Source organism: Sciurus carolinensis (genome assembly GCF_902686445.1).
Source record: "Sciurus carolinensis chromosome 19 unlocalized genomic scaffold, mSciCar1.2 SUPER_34, whole genome shotgun sequence".
NCBI lineage: Eukaryota > Metazoa > Chordata > Mammalia > Rodentia > Sciuridae > Sciurus > Sciurus carolinensis.
Genome location: NW_025920112.1, coordinates 5950491 through 5956385, shown reverse-complemented (window position 1 = coordinate 5956385; position 5895 = coordinate 5950491). Strand labels below are relative to the sequence as shown.

Genomic DNA, 5895 nt, shown 5'->3' with positions numbered 1-5895 from the left:
TTAGTGAACTCCAGGTGAATTCTGCAAGCTCAAACTTTATGTGCATTTCCTCCAAATCTAGAACTTACTGAACCTCAGTAAGTCACCAATTAATGAGTGGTTATGCAGGTAAATTGATTATATACCTAATGTATGAATTTTGAAAGAAATTAAATTGGAAGCACCAAACCTAATGATATGCATTCATCTTGACGTAGGTTTTGGATGTTTAACTTATGTTTTAAACTTAAAGACTTGGTAACACAGGAAATGAAAAAATATAATGATATATGAACTTCAAAATATCTCACATCTTGTGTCAAATAATGGAAAACTGTGGATATGTTGGTGTGGTATGGAACTTCTGCAGAATTTAGCAGAAACATTTACTTGGTATAATATTCACAAAAACAGGAAACTGATTTTTTAGTAATATCAATTAAAGCAAAATTATCTATTGGAAAATAACCTTTTCTGAATAATAGATCTACCATTATAAGGAAACTGTACTGAGGAGTCTTTGGTAGAGTCCATTTCATGATGATGTTTGTTAGTGCTTTATAGAATCAAAACTACAGAAGACAAAAGCCTTGGAGCAGCCTGTAGTTAGAAATTTGATCAGAGTTTAACCATCTAAAGACAACTTTGTCACATAATCTTCAGACCATTTTAAGGTAATATTTATGACTAAGAACAAAAAGCCAAAACTATGAAACTATTCCAACTTTCATAAAGCCTTTAGAATATTTATATCAATATCATAGACATACAACATTTTAAGAAAGCAGTTATTTTTGGTAGTAGAGTTAAAAACCATATTGGACAGAGTTTTAGAGGAATCATTTAAAAAACAGGGCCCAAGAACGTTATGGTTATAAGGATATTGCAGTCCCTAAAGACATGCTAAATATGTCACAGAGAGATAATTGGAATGAAGCTGAGCGTATCTAAGGAATTGCAAGCCCACACACATTGGATATTCAAGGATGAAAAAGGGAAAATGCTATTGATTTGAGTCTCCTGGGCACCCTGCTGGCACAGGGGCTCAGCAAGTGTTTTACCATGCTCAAGGAGAAAGATATTCAGATATCACTATGGCAGCAATTTCAGGGATACAAGTATGGTGAGCTGGCAACAGACATCTATGTGGTTCTGGCACTCCAACATTTCAGGGTGCTCAAGTTAAGGGGTCATGGATGTTTCCACCATCACTTCAAAGAAAAGCCTGGGATACCAAGCAAATTGTAATAATTTATGGATCCCTGAAGGCTGCTCATGACTGAGTGAAATATGAACCTCTGATAAAGTGTGCCAAAGTTAGAGTGGAATCTCTGGGAATTAACACATGGAAGTAGAATGGACTTTTTGCCAAGTAAAGCTGCTGGCTGTAGAGAGAGGCAAAGAAAAACAAAACCCTTTGCTCTATAACTGGAAGGCCAAAAGGGCAGGAATTCTGAAGCTATTTGGAAATAGCACATGCAGCTAAGGGTCCTGGATGACTTATGGTGAATTACAGGTGGCCTTGTGTGACCTGTTTGCTCAGTTGTTTTTGGTATTCCTCAGGCCTCATCCATTCTTTCTATGCTCCTGGTATTTCCTTTTGTAATTGGAAGGTTTACTGTTTTCCAGTGGATATGGGATGTATGTAACTTGCTTTTTATTTTTACAGGGAGTCACAGACAAGAGTTTATCTTCATTTTCAGTTGATAATTTGGACTTGCACTTGTGGAATGCTGGAATTGTTACTACTAAGTGACACCTGGACAAGGACTACATACATTTTGTATTGTGAAATGGACATGGGATTTGGAGGATCAGCAGTGAATGTTATGTATGAAATGTGAAGTGTTTCCCAGTAGTCTCTGTGTTGACACAGGAATTCTCAAAGTAAAGTGATTGGATTGGGAGAGTTACAACCTAACCCGTCCATCCTGGATTGAATGATTTACCTGGGTGGTAGATTTCAGCAGTTGGAGGCATTCATGGAATAGGTGGCCACAGAGGTTAAACCCTGGAATCATTCATCGAATTTTTTTTCTGATTTCCTTTAGTATATTGGACATCTTTCTAATATAAACTGTGAGAGGGCAATTCCAATTTAATGGAAGAGATGCTGAAAGCATCAAGATTAATGTTATCCATTATTAGCTTGTAAAAGTGAGGGAACAATCAGTGAATTGTGCTCATAGAACTTTGTACCCATGGGAGATGTATGGGTCAATCCAAAGACATTGATGGAAAGATGAAGAAAGATGGACACTCGTAGCATGGGTTTCTGGGTGTAACATTTTCCTTACTCGCTATGTCAATTTTTTTCTCCCAGTCCCCTCAGTCTGTTTATCTAAGTTAATATGGCATAGATCATGTTTGCTGTAGCAAAGAAAGTAAGTGATTGACTGAACCCAGTGGCAGTGTTGAAAAGCTTCCCGAATCACACTGGATCCAGGCTTCTCCAGGGAAGAAGGACAGAGGAAAATGAGGTGCTGGCACCATACGAGTGCTTGGCATAGGGCTCTGGAAAGTACAGAGGAGATGGAGGTCCAGGAAGCAGGACAATCCTGGATAGCAAAGAACTCCTTTGGCCATGAAAATCTGAAGTGCCCATACAAGGGGCAAAGCCCAAACACAATCATGCATATTCAGATGGAGCTATGTGGGGAATGACAAGGGGACTTGCCTTGTCTCCCATGTAGAACTGACCCAGCCCCATTAAGCCCATGGTGGGTAGCCTTGGAAAAAGCTGGTCAGGATAGCCCAGTGATGGATAGGATACCATGGCAGACAGACCCCATCTGGTTTCTGAGGTGATTTGATTCATCTCCATCCCTCAAATCCTTTGCACATGCACAGAGATGAAGAACTACTTGGTGGCTGAGAACTTTGGAAAACTCCCTCTCGTGAGACAGTGCAGGGTGGCAGGGTGGGCACTGCCTTGAGAAAGCAACTGAGTAATGAATGGTTTGGAATTCCAGAGACTTCAGAGATGATGCTTGTATGATAAAAACCATGATTCAATACTCTGACTTGGGGTTATTTGCCTAATGAAATATTTTTATCCTGAACTCTCTAGGCAGCATTGGTCTAGAAGACAGAAAACTGGCCTTCCCAAGACTCATGGTGATGAAAAGTGTCCAACAAAATGTAGATTTGGGCTCCAAGAATGCAATGAAAAAAACAGAGGGCTGTAAAGCATTTTAGGTGCAGGCTGAATAGATGGCACCTTCTATTCATGATTCTGATTTTGACATTGGCTTGGAGAAAGAGGTGGCCCTCCCCTGATCTTCCAAAGCCCCTAAGGAGATAAAGTGACTAGTTGCAGGATACACCTTGGTGCATGCAAGGGCACAAATGTGTGATGGCCACCCCTTTGCAACTCAGCATGGACCACAAAGTTCCTGACTCAGTCTGTTCTCAGAGCAAAAAGCATGGCATGAGGTTTGGGGGGCTTCAGTTGTGGGGACAAGGGCAGGGTTGCAGGTCTGTCTTCTTTGCCTTAGAATATTTGGGATCCACCAGCTGGACCATCCAAGTAACTCTTCTGGAATTGCCAGCTCTCTCCTCAGTGGGCAGGAGAATGGGTGGGAGGGCAGCTTTGTCAAGCAGGAGACAACATATCCTCTCTGTGGGACTCTCAGCCACTCTCCTGTGCAGGACACCTGGGACCACACAGGGATGTCTAGATCTCCTTGTCCACAGGGTGAATATTGCCCATTTTGTGCTCTCTGAACCACAGCTTTTTGTGTTTGGCCAGCTACACTTTTCAAAGCAGTTTTCAAAGCACTTTTCAAAGCAGGGTCAACTCTGCTTTGGTTGAACATATTTGTCTCGTGTTACAGCTATATGTACTGGTACAAATGTTGCCAGATAATCTCTACCCTCTCCACTTCCAGCTGCTTCCCCTCCAAGTGATGGTCACAATCTCTTCAAACCATTTGAACTGGTCTTCGTTGTAGAGGTCCACACAGAGCATGAGGTCATCACCATTTGGTGGGCTTGCTCCATGCATGTCCTCCTTCTTGTTGCTCAGCTTGATCTCCAGCTGCTGGATCTTAATTTCCAGGTCTCTCTGCCACTCTGTGAGGGCTTTCTGGGCCTTCTCCACAAATGCAATGCAGCTGGTGATGTACTTGCGGAGGTCTGCTTTATGGTGGTCAGACTTTTTCATGTTTTTCTTGAAGTTCTCATGAAAGTTTACTGGGGTCTTTTTTACCTAGCTGTGATGCTTGGTGGAGAACTTGAGATGAAATTCTACTTCATCTGCCAGGCTCTTCACCTGAACCCATGCTTCTCCCAGGGAGCCTTCCTCCTGTGCTTTCAAAGAGTACTGAGAGAGCTTAGCTAAGTTTCTTACATATTCTTCTTCAATCTTTATTCTCTTTGGATGAATTCAGACATTTCTTTCTGCATTTGTTCATCTTTCAGTTGCTTATAGAGCAGCAGTTCAAACCCTGCCATGGTGCCCTTGCCTTAGGGGTCTTTCTTATTAGGCCAGAAGTAGTCACAGTAGTTCCACTGCACTGGCTTCAGAAACTGCTTTCCAGGTGTTGTGTCTGGGTGAGGGAACATTACACAATTTATCATCTTCTCTCTGTGGTCAAATTAACTTTCAAAATTATATATTTTGCCTTCATTACCTGAGGATCTGTCTTCCAAATGGCCTCCTGTTTTGGTTCTACTTTCCATTGAATTTGATTTTGGTTTATTGATCTCTTCATTTCAAAGATTTCCTCTAGATTTCTTTTAGGATCTTCATCATTTTATCTATGTTATCTTCCATTTCATGAAACAGCTCTGATTTCACTCTTTATATCCTCCTTAAAGTGGTGCAGCAGTTTTACTAACTAAATTCTGAACTACTCTGACATTTCTTCTACTGTGTTGTCAATGGAGTCTATAATTGGAGCATCCTGGTTTGTTGAGAGAACTTTATCCCCCCCTTTTTTTTTCACTGATTGTATCTTCTCATCTAGCCATAGGGGTCTGAAGCAGTACAGTTTCTACCCTGTAGACATAGAGTGTTCCTGAAGGTTTCCAGTACCTCACAAACCTGGTTTTTAGTTTCCATAAGCTCTGCTAAGCTGCAGTCACAAGATGGCTCCTCGATTGTGAACATTCATCTTCTTTGCAACACATTTCCCCTTCCCTATCTTTCCTTTCTGAAAGTCATATCCTGAACAACTTCCCTCTGTTGTGTCTTTCTTCAGTGCACCCATATCATGGGCAAAAATCCACGGAACTGGCCAATGACAGAATAAAAGAATGAACTCATGAGACAAAATAAGTTTTTCTTCATCTGAGTTTTTTATGGACATAATTATTAAACATGACCTTACAGATATTAAATTGTATACCAGAGAGGTCAATATTGGTAAAATATATAAATAGCAATTAATCGGTCACATTATATGTAGAGAAAAATGGAGTCTTGTTTAAGAGTGCTTTCAAAAAGTGAAAAAAGGACAAGGAGTAAACAACTTACATGAGAAACTTAGACGTCTGGCAGTGTCCCCGTTCAAGGATAGATAAGCTCTCTGCCTGAGAACAAAACAAAGAAACTTAGAGACTTCTGGTTTCTGCTATCAAGGCCTGGCTCCTGTCCAGATCCAGGTCTGAAGACCAAATGTACTCATGACACTGAGCCCAATGGCTCCAGACAATAACTGTATATGTTTACTCCATTGTATTTAAGAGAGATGAGAAGAACTCAAAGGTGACAAGACTGCTTTCTTTGGTTATGTATGCTGTGAAATGCCCATGGTGTTTCTCCAGTGCTGAGTTGGTATGCTGCCTGGGATAGTTTTCCTTTTGTATATACTTTATATGTCTTAATACATAGTATGTTTTCCTATACGACTTGTGGTGGTGCATTCAGCGGATTGGCCCATATAATTGATAATTCTGTGCACAGAAATGGGA

General features: G+C 40.8%; 1 pseudogene; it reads right to left on the bottom strand.

Moving 5' to 3' along the window:
• Positions 1-3655: 3655 nt before the first annotated feature.
• LOC124973541 (growth arrest-specific protein 7-like) lies at positions 3656-4560 on the bottom strand (annotated as a pseudogene).
• Between the last annotated feature and the right edge of the window lie 1335 nt (positions 4561-5895).